At 39.4% G+C, this 18,377-nt stretch overlaps 1 protein-coding gene across 5 annotated transcripts in view; it reads right to left on the bottom strand.

Annotated features, from left to right (window-relative positions):
* Pdgfd (platelet derived growth factor D) overlaps positions 1-18,377 on the bottom strand; it is a 240,722-nt gene that overhangs the window by 48,939 nt on the left and 173,406 nt on the right. The window lies entirely within an intron of this gene.

Below are 18,377 nucleotides of genomic sequence, written 5' to 3'. Positions count from 1 at the left end.
GAGAGGCCCATTGGACTTGCAAACTTTATATGCCCCAATACAGGGGAATGCCAGGGCCAAAAGAATGGGAATGGGTGGGTAGGGAAGTGGGGGGCGGTATGGGGGACTTTTGGGATAGCATTGGAAATGTAATTGAGGAAAATACGTAATAAAAAATATTAAAATTAAAAAAAATTGATAAATAACAAGTGGCTTATATATAACCCAATCTCAGGAGACACATGACAAGCTCTGGGGTGTAAACATCTTTGGGTGAAGCTATAGTCATAAGTAGAAGCTGTGAAGTGTTCACTCTTGTCACCACAGCTGTCTCACAGGATGTTTGTGTGTAGGGGAGTTCCCAGTTGCAGCTAACACAACAGCAGAAAAGCAGAGTGTATATCTGGGTCTGGGATGTCACTTCCAGAGGCAATACTTAAATTCCATGATTCCTCTCTCTCTCTCTCTCTCTCTCTCTCTCTCTCTCTCTCTCTCTCTCTCTCTCTCTCTCCCTCTCCCGCCTCCCCTTCCCTCCCCTCCACACCTATCTACCTACATACATACAAGGTATTTTGTTGGGTAGGGAGATGGCTCCTCAGTGGGTAAATCACCTGCATACACACATGGAGGTCTGGGATTGACTCCACAGAATTGACAAATATCAAGTATGCATTTTGCATCTAATTCCAAAGCTCCTATGGAGAGGTAGGAGGAGGAGACAGGAGAATCCCATGGAAGCTCAAGGACCAGCTAGCCTGGTATACTTATCACTGTATAAAAGACTGTCTACACTAAGGTGGTACTGGTATCTGAGGTTGTTCTCTGATTTCCACATATGTACAGTAACATGTGCTCAACTATTCTCATACACATGGGCGCACACACACAGAGACACCCACACACTTGCACATACAAGTATACATGCACACTTACCCTTGCACACAGAGATAGGAGGGAGAGAAAGAGAGAGAATATATAAGAGGCCTTTTCAAAGTAAACATTTCATATGTACCTAGACATATGTTACTCAAAGAATTTCGAGCTTATTCACTGTCTGGGTTACAGAATTCCAGTCAGAAATTTTAATAGTAACAAATGATAAATGAATTCATTATATTCCAGATAAAATGCAACTTTATATTCTCTTAGTTACACAAATACACAATGTTTAAGAGAAGTCAAGTTCTATATTAAGCTGTCATCATTTATAAGTAACATATTTAAAATAAGCGTAAAAAGGGAACAGCATCATTTATAACACTGAATTTCTGAAGTTTTAGCTCTGAAAGAAGAATTTTGTCCTAAGAAGGTGTGTGTGTGTGTGTGTGTGTGTGTGTGTGTGTGTGTGTGTAATATAATTTGTAGATACACATCCTATGTGATAATAGTTCATCTCTAGGACAAACCTGCCTTTAGCAGGCATGTTCCAGTGGCAACTAGCAGGGTGCTATAATTGCATCAAATCCATCCAGTCCTCTGCTATAGCTACTCAATGACTGCTTTCTATTATAGGTGGTGCCTATGTCCAGAGCCTGTGAGAGCTCATTTCTTGTGCCCCTCTATCTGATTTGGTGTTCTACATTTCCCACTGACTCCATTATTTCCACAATGGCCTCCTTAGGATCCTTCAGATAGCTTCAAGCTTCTTTGCTCTTTAATCGGATGGTGTTGACTTTGCCTGGAAGTATTTCCATCAAATATTCCTGGAGCTGACTCCTCAACAGTTATCTGTCAGCTAAAACATCAGATTTTAGAGAATAGCATTGAGCATCTTGTTAAAGATATCCTCACTCTCAGTCACTCTCTTTTTGCCTTTGAGCCTATTTAATTTTATCTAAGTTGTTATGAATGTCTGAAATGATTGATGTCCTATTTCTTTGCCGATGATCTAATTAACTACAGAGACAGAGACTATGGTCTTATAAATTCTACTTGGCCTCTAGTACTTAGCTGAGTCTTCAGGACACACTCTGAGTGGTAGGTACCTCTATTCTATGACTTAATCTCAGCATGATTAGTTTAGGTGGCTTGTTTCTAAGCCCTAGGCTCAAGAGAAACACTCCTTTTTATGAGTTCTCTTGGCAGAGTGGTACCCTTACCATCACATGAATGATGCTAAAATAGGACAAACAATGAGTAATCAGTTGAAATGTGTCACAACATCCCAGTGTCTAAAGAACGCTTTTCTGCTCTTTGTTAAAACACACTCAAGCAAACACTTTAACATCCATGTCCCATCCTAGGGAAGAGATAACATTCATAGCAAACATCTAGCTTTACTAAGAAAATTTTTGTTTTGTTTTGTTTTTTGAGACAGTCTTTCTTTTTGTTGTCCTGAATGCCCAGAACTAGCTCTGTAGACCAGCCTGGCCTTGTCAAAATGATAAACTTTTAATACAGCAATGAAAAAGAAAAAATATTGTTTGGAATATGCTTGATCATTTATCCTTTTGGTCTTATCTGCTGTTAAATTTATGTTCTGAAAGGTGCCATTCATAGATTCCCTCTTATAAGATAATGTCCTTTTAATGAAAAACAGCACTCACTAATTATTAAATAAGGTATTATGTAAAGAAGAGAACTAAAGGGTTCTAGACTAGATCTAGACATATCTATATCTATATCTATATCTGTATCTGTATCTGTATCTGTATCTGTATCTGTATCTGTATCTGTATCTGTATCTGTATCTATATCTATATCTATATCTATATCATCTATATATAATGCAAGATAATGTCTTAAAAAATCAGCTATACCTGGGGTCTCTACCTGAGGTCTCTGCTCATGAGCACACCCATGTCCCCTACACACACCCTTGTCCTTACATCTCCAAAAATACATGCACATCACACACACACACAAACACACTCACACAGAGAGAGAGAGAGAGAGACAGACAGAGACAGAGAGACAGAGAGAGACAAAGACAGAGAGACAGAGACAAAGAGAGATAGGAAAAAGTAAAGAACAGCCATGAAACACTCAATTAGCCATTAAATTAGGGCTAGACAGCTATTTACTAGATAGCTGAAGACAATTTACTTACAGACTTAAAGCAAATCTAGCTGGGGATAAAACACTACTGTAGGAGTAAATGTTTTTAATAGCTATCTTTGCTACTAAAGACAAAGACACAAGTGGGAGCTTCCATTGTTGGGAGGAATTCCTTCAGATAACTTGCCCTTCCACATGGTTTATTTGGGATCATCTGAGACAGAATGTAGAAGATTATAATTCAACAAATACTCCATTCACTCCTCCAGCAGACTGATCTTGCCACATAGCTAATTACAGAACCCCTTCAGTGAATGTTCAAAACAAATTTCTCTCCTATGCCTTGAGAGTAGAGCTGGGAACTCCTGGTTTGAAGACAGCTATGGAATGCTTATATTCCAGATGTGCTGTGATCAGGTGGGCAACGCAACCCACCCCATTTAGGACAGTGGTTCATTTTCATTCTAAGCTGTGCATGAGCACATGGACCATGGACCACTCATTGCTAGAGGAATGCATTCACTGTCACCACAAAACATATGCTGTTGCTTACAGTGTCTCAAAGCTTTCAGCCGAACAAGCTTTAACTTAACAAGGAACATGGACTCCAGGACAGTTTCAGATGACATTTCTTGGAGGACTTGTCACCATGTGAAATACTTTTCTTCTATTTGCTCTTTTGCATTCAATAAATGTTTTTGCTAATCCTGGTTTGTTTGTTTGTTTGTTTTTTCTTCTTCTTGGTTGAACTAATGCTTTGAAGTATTTCTTTTTTGATTAGAAACATACTAAAGGATTATTGGAATCCATTAGACAGCAGCTAAGAAACACATTAATAACATTATTGGTATGATGAATTCTCTGACCACTCATGACCCAATGAGGTAAAGTCAAACTTGTTAAACCTGGAACAGTGAAATAAGATCACTTCCATGGGGAAGATCTTTAGAACAAAGTCTTTTGTTCCTGCAGTACTTGATTTTCTGTCATGAAGCCAAACTCTACATGCAGAGATGGTAATGCAGGGATGTGTGCAGGGGTGGGATAAAGCAAATGCTAAACACACAGAAACAATCAAACTCTGATCCAACAGGCAAACTTTGTTGGATAGTATGTCTATTCCTAGTCCGTGAATCACTTCTAAAAATAATATAGGAAGGAAGGTCAGCTGTGACTGGCAAGAAGTATTCTTTTAAGATTTATTTTTACTTCTGTCTCTGTGTCTGTGTGTGTATATGGCCATTTGTACAGCTGCTTGATCCTGCTGGAGCTGAAATTACAGGTGGTTGCATACTGCCCGACATGGCTTTGGGGAACCACACTAAGGATCTCTGCAGGAGCACCGAGTACTCTTACCTGCTGATCAATCTTTCTATCCTGGAGCCAAGAACATTTAATAAAAGTATAGTAAAAGCACAGAGTGAATACTAAGTCAGCACCAAGTAGTGCCTTTAAAAGACTGTAAACATCAGTTTGTTTCTGGAATTTAACAAAAGATGATTCTTAGAGTTATAAGAAATCTGAAGTTACTAATTTAGAGGAAAAAATAGGGATAATATGTGAAATCCAGATAAGATCATGATGCGTTTACACACACAAATAGCTAGCTGTCTTAGTCAGGGTTTCTATACCTGCACAAGCATCATGACCAAGAAGCAAGTTGGGGAGGAAAGGGTTTATTCAGCTTACACTTCCATACTGCTGTTTATCACCAAGGAAGTCAGGACTGGAACTCAAACAGGTCAGGAAACAGGAGCTGATGCAGAGGCCATGGAGGGATGTTCTTTGCTGGCTTGCTTCCTCTGGCTTGCTCAGCCTGCTCTCTTAGAGAACCCAAGACTACCAGCCCAGAGATGGCACCACCCACAAGGGTCCTTTCCCCTTTGATCACTAATTGAGAAAATGCCTTACAGTTGGATCTCATGGAGGCATTTCCTCAACTGAAGCTCCTTTCTCTGTGATAACTCCAGCTGTGTCAAGTTGACACAAAACTAGCCAGTATACTAGGTAAACTAATAAAGTAAAAATTGACAACCTATAAGTACTGGTTTTGTACCATGACCTGAAAGCATAATGATACTGGAGAGAATAGATAGAATTTTTTCAAGAAAGCTCATTAATGCATACACTTACCATATGATAGAACCTTTGAAGGTACTACGCAGAAAACTGCAAACCAAAATAAATAAATAAATAAATAAATAAATAAAATAATACAACTTTTGCAATTGTTTCATTTTTTTTTCCTTCTTGCAAAAGAAATGTTAGAGAAAACTTACATCGCACCAAGGAGATGTTATCAGAGATCTCCCTATGACATGTTGCTGAGAAGCTAGGTGAAGAAGAAAATGTGCAAAAATTCTTTTCTGGACAAACTATTGGAAGGCTACAGAGATGGCATGGATGTTAAGAGAACTAGCTGCTCTTCACTAGAGGACCTAGGTGGGGTTCCTAGCACCACCATTCTTGTTCATTTCTGTCTGTAACTCATGTTACAAGGATCTGACACTCGTTACTGCCTTCTGTGGGCACCAGGTACACTAATGGTGTACAGATATACATGAAAGGAAAATACTTATACATATAGAATAAAAATTAATGGAAGACATGAGATAACTTTAACCAAGCAAGTGAAAGACTGGTATGCCTTTGAACTTCAAGTCTTTGTAGAAAGAAATTGAAAAAGATATCAGAAGATAAAAAGATTTCCCAAGAACATGGATCAGTAAGATTAATATAATAAAAATAGCCATTCTACCAAAAGTAATGTATGGATTCAATACATTTCCCATCATAATTCCAGCAAATCTCATCACAGATATTGTAAGTGTACCTATAACCTCAATATAAAAACTGGATACAATGAATCTGATAGAAGAAAAAGGGAGAATGGTCTTGAATTCATTGGCATGAGAGTAACTTTCTGAACAGAACACTGATAGCACAGGCACTAAGACCAACAATTAATAAATGGGACCTCTTGAAACTGAAAAGCAAAGCACACTATCAACTGGTCAAAACTGACTTCAGAATGGGAAAAGATTTTTACCAACCCTAATATCCAAAATATCAAAAATCTATAAAGACCTCAAGAAAGCAGTTATCAAGAAAAAATCCTCAAAAAGAAAGAAACAAACAAACAAATAATCCACATTTTAAAAGTAGTACAAATCTAAATAGAGAATTCTCAATAGAGGAATCTCATATGGTTGAAAAATACTTAAATTTTCAGCATCCTTACCCATCAGGGAAATGTAAATCAAAGCTACATTGAAATTCCATCTTACATCAATCAGAATGCCTAAGATCAATGTGACAGTTCATCCTGGTGAAGATATGGGATAAAGGGAATACTCCTCTATTGCTGGTTGGAGTACAAACTTGTACAGCCACTATAGAAGTCAATGTGACAGTTTCTCAGAAAAGTGAGTCTTGATCTACCTCCAGGTCCATGTATATCACCTTTGAGCATATAACCAAATTACCCATCACCCTACTACAGGGTTACTTGCTCAAACATGTTTATTGCTGCTCTATTCACAATACTCAGAAATTGGAATAAACCTCAATGTCTCAATAGAAGAATTTATAAATAAAATGTGGCACATTTACATAATAAATTGAATATTAGTCAACTGTTAAAGAATTGGCACCATGAAATGTGCAAGCCAATGGATGGAACTATACAAAAATCATGAAGTAACCCAGTCCCAAGAAGATAAATATAGTATGTGTTTGCTTATATGTGGATATTGACTGTTAGATAAATGATAACTAGACTATATTCTGTATACCCAGAGAGGCTGGGTATGTAGGACATATGGATATCCCTGGGCAAAGGAAATAGAATAGATCTTATGGGTGAGCACAGGGTGTTGTGTGGATGGGAGTGGGAAGATCAGAAGGGGCAGAGAGACTGGGTTGAGGAAGGTAATACACAGAGAAACTTCTAAAATTGAGGGGTATTTGGGGGATGTTATGAAAACCTAGTGCAGTGGAAAACTAAAATATGTGAAGGGGATCTTAATGAACTTTTGAAATAATGGGGGAGATGGAGTCCCATCAGGCCATCTCTTGTCACCAAATGAAGCTTCCAGTACAAGGATTTGATCACATCCTATTAAGTTGTTGGCCAAAATGGTCACATTGAATTCCCCAAACAACCCAGGCTGTTGCCAAGACAATAGGTTGCTCTCCACAAACTGACAGCAAGGTCCAATTGGTGAAGACAACACCCACCTAACTCATTGGATGTGGAGGGGTCATGCTGGTGCCTACATAGAAACTTTATCCCATGTTCTAGTGTCCCTGTTGCTCTCTGGACTATCAAAAATAAAACATAAAAGTCCAATACAGCCACAAGAACTTTGATCTACAATGGTGTCCTACCTGCAAGGGATGCCAGAACAATGGCTACACAAAGCTTGTGGGAGTAACCAAACAAAATCTGATTTGACTTAATGCCCACTCAAATAAGTGGATACCAGAGAACAGAAAGCACATAGACCCAAGGAAAAACTAAATGCTACTGGCCTTTGAAAAAACACTTGTGCTAATGACTCCTAGTCACTCCTAATGATATTCTGTTCTCCCCCTACACCAGGGTTTCACTTAGCAATCGTCACAGAAGCTTTTTTCTCCAGCAGATGGGAAAGAAAAAATTCACAGCCAGACTTAGGTACACAGAGAGACCATCCTTGGGCTGCACAGGTCTAAATGCGATGTCTCCATCAAAAGCCCCACACCCCTTAAGGGCTCAGGGAAGGTCAAGGAAAAGGAGGCAGAAAGAGTGTAAAAGCCCAAGAGGGATGGGGAACACCAGGAGAATTTCCTCTAAAACCAGTAGATTCCCTCTACATCAATTGAGCAAAGCTCATATGAACTCACAGAGACTGAAGCAGCAAGCAAGGACCTGCAAAGGTCTGCACCAGGTCCTCTGTTTATATATTATAGTTTTCAGCTCATTTTTATGGGACTACTGGGTGTGCAAATGAGTAGGTCTCTGATTCTTGTACCTTCTCTTGGAGCTTAAAAATCAAAAAAACTTTTCTGTTGGCTTGACTTGTCCTACTTAGATTTTTTGTTTTATCTTATTATATTTTGTTATGCTTTGTTGCTATTGCTATGAAGCCTGTCATTTTATAATGGGAGAGAAGCACAGTGGCTCTAGATGGGAAAGGAGATGAAGTGGAGCTAGGAGGAGTAAAAGGAGTGGAATATGTAATCAGAACATCATATGAGGAAACAATGTTTCTTAAAGGAAAGGGGTAGACGAGTCGGAGGGTAAGCATTCTATAGTAGTGGCTGCCCTTGGTGTCTATCACTTTACATCAGGCCCTATGTGAAATCTGTTCCTAACATGGGTCTCAGTCCTCCAGTATCCAGTAGCTTTAAGAGACAAGGAAATAGAGAGACAGGATGATGCTATGGTTTGAGGAGCAGCCTGGTTTCTGAGAAGCATCTTCTCAGATGTCTGAACCTGACTTGGATCTCTGCTGAACTTTCTTTTGTAAGGAATCGTTTTGTTTAAGACAAACAAATCTACTTGGTTTGTGCAAAGTACAGACTTCCATAAATGCCTAAATGCACTTCAAAGAGAACGTGCAGTGCAATTACAGGCACGTGAAAATGACTAGAGATTATACTTTATATTGTGTAGCTAATCTTAAATACTGCTTATACTGCCAAGCTAAAGTGGAGGGCTGAAAGAATCACTCTATGACCTTAAGGAAAGAATTCATTTCAAAATCATGAGAAGTAACACAGGTTTGGCAATTCATAGTTTCATTTCTTGTATTTTGTACAAAGCCTGAAAAACTAACAAAAACCTATTCTGTTTATTTGCTTTTTTGATTTATGTAACTGTTTTTGAGGAAGGAAATAGTTTCTTTGGTAAGGAAAGGTAGCATTAGAGATGAAGCTTGGGTCTTCTGCTTGCTAAGCAAGATCCCTATAGCTGTGATCTGTTCCCAACCTCAGAAAGTCTCATTTTATGATCAAAATTTAAAAAATGCTTTTAATGACTTTGTCAAATTTAGCAAGAATTACTTAATTTCTTTGTATTTGACTGTCATCCTATAAACAGATTATCTTTTTCCTAGCCCAAAGCTAGCAACATAGTTAAAGCTATTATTAGAGAAGATGAGAATTATAATCAGTATGAAAATTAAGGCTATGTTACCAAAATACCCAAGCTAAAATAATTATCTTTGAAAACTCAGATCATTTCATTGGCAATTAAAATATACAGGATCTGACTTTAGAGAGAAAATAATGTTTAAAGTTTGAAAGAGAAAATGACAGTGTATCAGTTACTTATCTTATTGCTGGGACAAAATATCTGACAAAAGAGACGCAAGAGAATGTTGGTTTGTTTCACAGTTCAAAGGTGCACTCCTTCATGGTAGGGCAGTCCAGAAATAGGAACATGCTTGTGCACGTTCTGCCCACACTCAAGAAGCAGAGAGGAATGAAACGAACATTCTCGGCTCACTTTTTCCTTAGTATTCAGTTTAGTAATCAGCCGATGGAAAACTACTTGCCATATTTATGATGGGTGTTTCCACTTCAATTAACCAAATCTAGAAAACCCCCCCATGGATATGCCCAGAAGCTTGGTCAAAGTACCAGCAACTACTAGGTCATGGCTTTCATGGAGTTTTCTTCATGGCCACCATTTGCCAGCAGACATGGACTGAAACTTCTAAAGGGATAAATCAAGCTGATAGATATGGTGCCTAGGCTTTGGTTATTTGGTATGCTATACAGCATTGTACTACTATGGAAGGAGCTGGAATTTAATATAGCCAAATTTTACTGTGGCCCCTTTCAGTGTGTGTGTGTGTGTGTGTGTGTGTGTGTGTGTGTGAGAGAGAGAGAGAGAGAGAGAGAGAGAGAGCATTTTGTCAACCTTCTTGTATTTAGTCAACTTAAACAACACAGTGGAGTTCCTAGAAAATTAATAGTAAACCTCAGCTATTTCAAATGGTGGTAGAAGAAAAAAAATGTCAAGGGAAGAAATTTAATGCTGCTGCTAGTTTGGGAAACTTTCTGACATGGCCAGAATCTTCTTGGGCAATCACAGAATTAGAAGTCATTTTTATTTTGTTGATCAAGCTCTTCAGATGCCACTAAAATAAAATTTATTCCTACCTCGTCTCTCAGTAGGGTACAAAATTACCTTCGCATCTCAAAGAGGAGTGAAAAGTTTGCCTGATCAGAGGAAGCCAGGGATGAGGATTCCTCAAGTTTTTCATGTGGACTCCTCAGGTCAGGTTTCAGGAATCGATTTAGTGGAATTACTATAAGCTATCTCACAGCCAAAGGGGATCACGATGATGCTTGAATACAAATGGCCATTGGTAGATTTTTTTTCCCCAGAGGATCTCTTAGGATACACACAATAAAAGCAAATCCCTTGCCTTCAAAACACTGGGCAAGTCCAGAGGTTCTAGACCTTGCTGAATAAGGACTCAGGAGGAGGAAGGGGTTTAAAAATCAACTGAGTAAAGTGTCAAATGGGGACAGAACTTTCTAAATCAGACTCCACTTGGAACAGGCACTGCTGGGCTTTGGGGAAGGGTTACTCCAAACTCATGATTTCTGAATGACAAATAAGCAAAGGACACTTCCCCTCACTACACAGTTAACATGAGAATTAATGAAGTTTAAGGTCATTGTATTCTTCCCAAAACAAGAGTAATGCTTGTGTCTCTATGTCCCCTCAGAAGGTGACTCTATTAATTCTTGCTAGAGGCAGGAATCACCTGCAACTCTCTTTTATCTATTTCCAAACCGACCCCTGAGGTGTTAGACTACTTCAATAACTCAGTTTCGCAGTTCTTATATATTCTTACTTTGAAATGAAGATTGCTTCTAAGAGAATAGGGGGAGGGTGCTCAGTAAGCCCTTACATGTAAAGGAGTAGATGAGCTCTTGGCATAAGTTGTCAACTTTGAGGTATTTTTATATTTCTTTTCTTTAATAAAAAAGTCTCTTGGCTATTTTATCTAGCTTTATAATGACCCAATATATTATCACATAACACAGGAATTAAGACTTTCTAAAAGCTTCTAAAACTCTCACACATCCCATTTGTCTCCCTCTCATACAAGCTGGATACAGCATAGTCACAGATACATTGGAAACTATAGCTCAGCACTGTGTAGATTCTCTGGACACTCATGTGCCAGCACTAGACAGGTTCCCGCAGTCTCTTTACATGCTGTTTCACAGGGGAAAAGGGGAAAAGAAAGTAGTAACTATTTTCTTCAGTACCCTCTACACATTTCAGCAGCCCATCTCCTCCCTGCAGCAAGTCAATGGAGTCCCTACTTCTTGCTAGGCACTTCCCCAGGTTAGGGGCTTGCCTGGTAAACTAAACGGAAAGAGGTGGGTGATTACATTGTTTATTAGGTCTAATGTCTGTCTGGATGAAAAAGACTATTTTTATGCATCCTTTAAAACAAGAGTTTATTCAGATGAGAGGAAATGATCACTTTATAAATTGTTGATGGAATATAAAATTAGGAAGGCCCTATCAATGTGCAAGCTTCTAGATTATGCAAGAGTTCAGCTTCTTCTTGGACTGAGTCATCATTTATCTCAACTGTAGTTCTGGCTGAAATATTTCTACAGTGGAGTCTATTTCTAGCACAGAGATTAAATATTGCAATTTTGTTGTTGAAGGAGACTATATCATTTAGAGAATTTTCCAGGAACAAATATTGTGCTGCTCATTGTCTTGATTCTACGATTCCCACACTTCAATCTGTGCCCTCCCTGTGAGGAGTGTCCCAGATTTGCAGGCTTCTCCCTGCATCTTGCTTTGACTCCTGCAATACAAGTACTCATCAGTGTTATCGCTGACTGCAGCTTTGAAATCATTGCATGGTCTTACCATTGCTCATTTCTTGGTAGTCTTAAATCCTTTAAAGATCTACTTTTAATATGGGCTCATACATGCTTCAACCTCACAGTGGAATGAACTGGAAACTTATGGTTTCTCTGAAAAGTCAGTTGTGTCCAATGGAGTTTTGCTAAGGCAGACACAGGTGAAAGTATGTTTTGCTAGAACAAGCACATGAAAAGACACGTGATGAAGGATTCTTCAGTAATGACACTCATGCACTGGTTGCCCTTACATTGCATAGTTAAGTTCCATAAGAGAAAAAAACAACACCAAAAAACTTGTAGTGATATTCTGGTGTGCGTGAGCTCACTACCCACCAGAGGTTGTGGAAAAGAAAGGTTATTAGGATACAGGGGAAGTGGACTTGTAGAAATTGTTCATTGCAGTAAATCCCATCTGCCTTGAACAGGAGATCAGCGGTTTAGTTTACAGCATTCCACAGCAGCAGCAGCAGTTTGATCCACTTGACAACACTTTATGAGTATACCAGCAGTCCAGTTCAGTAGTGTTGGGATAGCAAGCATGAATCAGCAGCAGTAGCATGACCTAGCAGAAATACCTAGGCCTCCATCAAGCACTGATCAGCAAGAGTGATTATGTCAAGAGAAGTTCTTTGCCATGCTTCTTTCAATAAAGTGAAGATCTGCAAAGACTCAGACCAAGAAGTGTTGCAAAGCTAGCTATGCAATCAAGCACTTGTCACTGTCCATTGAGTCCTATTTATATTCACCCCAAACATCATGTGTCCTCCACTGGTCTTGCTTTACCTTGGGCCTTGCATGTGAGTCTGTCTTAGCAAAACTCCATGTGAGTTTGTATCAGCTGACATCACTCTGCAAATCCACCCAAGTCCGTGGAAGTAGCAAGAAGACACCAGGATATCACTAGAAGTTTTTTGGTGTTTTTTTTTTTTTCTCCTATAGAGCTTAACTATGCAATATAAGGGCAACCATTACATGAGTGTCATTAATGAAGAATCCTTCATCACGTGTCTTTTCATGTGCTTGTTCTAGCAAAACATACTTTCACCTGTGTCTGCCTTAGCAAAACACCATTGGACACAACTGACTTTTCAAAGAAACCATAAGTTTCCAGTTCATTCCTCGGATGCAATAATAGCCTTTCCTAGATGGGGAGGTCCTTCATGTTGTATCTCCAAATGAAGAAGAGAGATGGGGCACAGCTGTGGGTAATTGAGGCCTGACCATAGCAGAAGTGAGACACACATGTTCAATCATATTTCTCCAACAAGGACATAGCTAATTCATGAGAGCCTGGATCTAATCACTCTCTCCAGCCTTAGTCCATATGGTTTCTACTCTAGTACATGTTTTAAGAAAACCATGTCATTTATTTAGCCACACATTCTTTTCATCTCCCCAGACCTACTGAGGATTTACTTGGGATCCGGATGTTGAAACTCGTGTTTAGTATAGAGTGATACCATAGGCCTTCTTTGATGCCTAATGTCAATTGTCAACAGGGTGAAATCAGAATGACAGGCTTCTGGACGTGCTTCTCAGGGATAATTCTAATTAGGTTAACTGAGACTGGAAGAAATTCCACAGTGGGAGGCACCATTCCCTGCTCCAGGAATATGATACCACATAGTCTAAGAAGGAGCAAGTGAGCTGACTGCAAGCATTTACCTTTCTCTGTTTTCTGACCGTAGAGATAATGTGCCCAGCTACCTCAAGCTTGCGCTGTTGGGATTTCCCTGCCCTGACAGACTGTGCATGCTGGAATTATGAGTCAAAATAATCTCATCTAGCCACCCACACTCCCTTCCTTTCCTCCCTTCTCCTTTCTTTCTCCCATTCTCACTTCTGCCCTTCTTCCCTCTGTTTTCCTTCCTTCCTTTAGCTGGTTTTCTCGGAGTATTTTTGTTTCAGGAACAGAAAAATAAAGACATCTTGATATACCAGCAGGGATATCCCTATATCTGATATCAGAGAAGCCACAGGAATTTACCTACCCATTCAAAAGATTCTAGTAACTGTCTTCAAACTATAATAAATATGTATGGCAGCACCATTTGATATTTCCTTTTCTACAAAAAATAAATAATAAGCAGTAATAGTCCATCTCACACAAGTCTATTGGATGGTATCAAATCTTAATGTGAAATCCATGCCCCTGAGAGGTCTTTGGTGAACTCCTGACAGTGTGACCAGCAGGCATGGAAGAGGTTTCCTTGGTAGTAGGAATACGTGCACTGTGTAAAGTGAAAAGGCCTTGAGCTTCAACAAATTCTTACCAGCCAGGTTAAGGGAACAAAAGCTCCCTGCTTAACAGCTGCAGAGAGGAGCCCTTAGATTCACAGGTGGCTGGGCTCAGCTTCACTCCCCTAGACCTTGACTTAACAGGTTGACAGGACAGAGTATACTCAATTAGCACTTGTTTCCGGAGCCATCAGAAAAAACAGGTGCTCTCTTTCATATTTCACCACAAAGTTGGGAGAAAACAGTAAAAACCATATTTAAAATAGAAAAGCCAGAAACATTAGCTCAGGTAAAAGCTACCTAATTAGAATAACTTTATCCTAGTATTTATTATCAGTGTTCATTTTCAAGTTGTATATCCCACCTCTTTGCTTATTTCTCACATTTAAAACAACAGTGCATAACCTACTCCAGGAAATGTAGTAACTGAGAATTATCAGTTGACATATCTATAATTGTTTGTTTTCCTCTAGCCTCCTTTAAGAAGTATACAAGTTGAATATTAGGACTATGCAAATTTTTCTATGAATGACCTGCTACATATCAGATCCTATTCAAGGCACAATGATAGAAAAATAATAATTTCTGTGTATATATATATATATAGAAATTTATTATAAATATAATATAATATATATAACATATATCACATATATATATGAATAACTTTATCCTGAGGTCTGTTAAGATGCTTCACTGAGTAATGGGAGGCAGGATAATGGACAGAAAAGGAAGGGAGAGAGACAGTTCATAGCAAAACAATACACAAGATTCAATTCACAGACCATATGAAGCCTAAGAAGAAGGAAGATTAAAGTGCTTCTTAGAAGGGGGAACAAAATACTCACAGGAGTAAATATGGAGACAAAGTGTGGAGCAGAGACTGAAGGAAAGATCATTCAGAGACTGCCCCACTTGGGGATCCATCCCATATACAGTCACCAAACCTGAACACTATTGCAGATGAGGATGCCAGGAAGTATTTGCTGATGGGAGCCTGATATGGCTGTCTCCTGAGAGGCTCTGCTAGAGCCTAACAAATACAGAGGTGGATGCAGGCAGCCAAACTTTGGACTGAGCACGGGTGCCTGATAGAGGAGTTGGAGAAAGGACTGAAGGAGCGGAGGGGCTTTGCAGCCACATGGGAGAGCAACAGTATCAACAGGCCAGACACTGCCCCCCCCCCCCGAGCTCCTGGGGACTTGACCACCAACCAAAGTGTACACATGGAGGGACCTATGGCTCTGGTGGCATATGTGGGAGAAAATGGCCTTGTTGGACATAAGTGGGAGGAGTTTCCCTTGGGCCTGAGAGGGTTCTGATGCCCCAGTGTAGGAGATGCCAAGGCAGGAAAGAGGGAGTGGGTGGGTGAGTGTGGGGGATGCCCTCATAGAGACAGGGGGAGGAGGGATAGGATAGGAGGCTTCCAAAGGGGAGACCTTTAAAGGGTATAAATTTGAAATATAAATAAAGAAAATATCTAAAACAAAAAACCAAACAAACCAAAAAGACAATACTGTATTTAAATACAGTGTCTACAGATGTTGAATGAGCAAAGCTGAAGGCTGGAGATTTGCTGTAATTGTATCCACCTCTGCTCATACTCCCTCAAATACCTATAGTTAAGGTCTACAGTTATATCTGGAAGCTTCAGTCCTACTGGTTTGCTTTCGTAGTGAAAATGGTGCCAGATACCAAAGGAGAAAATTAATCATCAGTCTTATCCTAGGATAAATGTTGTGAACTACAATATTAATAAGGTGATGTGGTTCCATAAATTTTGTAGGAACCATCAGCCACTTACTGATTGGATTTAAGGCCTACTGCATTAGATGAAACTATTTGACATCATTACTAGGCTAAGCATATAGCCAGACAGATCAGAGAACCCAGATGAGAAATATGCACTAATATTCTGCTAGGTAGATATAGCATTAATTTAATTTTTAATAAACGGTCATCACATGAATGCATTAGTCATCTCTCATCAGAGAATCATCTATTTGAAGTAGATAATGATCAACATAGAGATGCACTACTTATCAAGATACAGAGAATAAAAGACTGTAGATCATCCGCCTCTAAATGGAACATATATACTACTCTAAAGACTCAGGAATCACTGCAAAAGACATGATGAAAATAGTAAAAGAGTCAGAGTAGATGCCTATAGGAAAAGAGTTTCTCCTGAATTTAAAAAGGCTGCTGACATATGAAGCCATGGTACCATGTGTGTTCTTTGAATAAGTGGAAAAATCTCATTTCATTTGGGAGACTGATTTAAGGCCCGAGGTGGTGACTCAGTGTGTAAAGTGTTTGCTACACAAGGATAAAGACCCAAGTTTGAATCTCCAGCCCTAGATGAAAGCCAGGTATCAGAGAATGAATGTATAACATCAGTGTTTCTATGGTGAGGTGGATGGTAAAGCAGGAGAGTCCCTAGAACAGTGGTTCTCAACTTTCCTGATGCTGTGAACCTTTAATACTGCTCCTCATGTTATGGTGACCCCAACCATAAAATTATTTTTCATGCTAATTTATAATTGTATTTTAGTTACTGTAATGAACCATAATATAAATATCTATGTTTTCCAATGATTTGGGGTTCTTGACACACAGGTTGAGTACTGCTGCACTCAGGCTAGGTAGCTTGGTGTAGGCAGCAGTGAGCAACAAAAGAGATCAAGGTGGAGAATAAAAATCAACACCCAAGCTTTTCCTCTAACCTCCACATTTCTATCATGCAAGTGTGTGAACATAGGAAACAGACAGACATGACTGATATAGATCTAGCAAGGAGTTTCTGAGGCAGTAACTTAAGCACGGCAGGAGTGTGCAGGCAGGACCTGAAGCAGAGGCTATGGAAGAATGCAGCTTGTTGGGTTTTTCAGATGGGTTTTCTATGAAACTCAGGACCACCTGCCCAAGTGTGACACTGTCCACAGTGGGTCAGACCCTCCATCATCAATTATTGTTTAAAAATGTTTTATAGACTGGTCTGCTAGTTTGGTGGAGGTGCAATCTCAATTGAGGCCATAATTCTCAGATGCCTCTAGCTTGTGCCAAGTTGGTGAAACATAACCAGCAGAAACAGTGATGTTATGAATATGGAAGTCAGTTGCCTCAGGAGTAAGGGTGGGTGAAGTGGGACACTTGTGAGGATATATAAAGGAAAGGAGTCACTCTATTTACTTTCTTTTATTGTCTTTTCCTCCCCTTCCTCCCTTCCTGCATTCTTCCTTCTGTCCAACCATCCATTCATCCCATCCATACTCCCCTTTCCTTTTACTCCCTCCATCCCCCTCTCCCTTCTTTCTTCCTCCCTCCCTTCATTTTCTTCCCTGTTATACTCCTTTTCTCTCTCCTTGCATTCCTTCTTTTACTCCCCATCTGTTACTCTTTTCTAGTCCTTTTCCTTCTCCCTCTCTTTCTCTTTCCTTTTTTCTGTCTTTTTCTTCCTCCATCTACCTCCTTCCCCCTCTTTTCTTTTGCATGAACTTAGCATGAATATTCTAGCAGTAGATATCTTGGGAACTTGCTCTTATGACCCTACACAGACAATGGAACATGCAAATTATTCGACTTGAAGATATTTTGAAATTAAGGGAACATGAAATTTTTCTGTTCACTAGATTTAAATAGGTTCATATAGATGTGAAAAGTCTCATGAGAGAAATGTGCCAGTCTCCTGACCATTAAACATGGCTGATAATTTGTATTATGGATTCATTCAAAACTATATGGGGCATGTTAATGTCATAGAGCATGCACCATATCTCATCTCATGTGATCCTATTCTGTGTTTGGTACATTGAAGTTTGAGAAATGTTTGGTGACTTTTACCAGTTTTCTGAGCCAACATATGAATTCAAGTAGCAATGTACACTGAGTACCTGCAATTTCTATCCCACGTACTCTATCACAGGCAGAGTGATGTCATTGTCTTTGAGGGTTCTAGTCTTCTTATAGACTGTGGTTCTCATGAAATGGGAACTGTAAGCTCAGTAGTATGCTATGAACATCATCATATTCCATCTTAGATATGGAACTATGAGAACCCATGGATTCATTCCAGTTTTCTGCTTTCTGTAGCAAGAATTCTTCTTTATTATTATTAAATATTTTCTTTATTTACATTTCACATTTATACCCTTTAAAGGTCTCCCCTCCAGAAGCTCCTATCCCATCCCTCCTCCCCCTGTTTCTATGAGGGCACCTCACCCACCCACCCATTCATTCCTTTCTGCCCTGGCATCCCCTACACTGGG

This window comes from Mus caroli, chromosome 9 (assembly GCF_900094665.2).
Source record: "Mus caroli chromosome 9, CAROLI_EIJ_v1.1, whole genome shotgun sequence".
Lineage (NCBI taxonomy): Eukaryota > Metazoa > Chordata > Mammalia > Rodentia > Muridae > Mus > Mus caroli.
The sequence above is the reverse complement of the archived record's forward strand: the minus strand, read 5'-3'. Positions and strand labels throughout refer to the sequence as shown.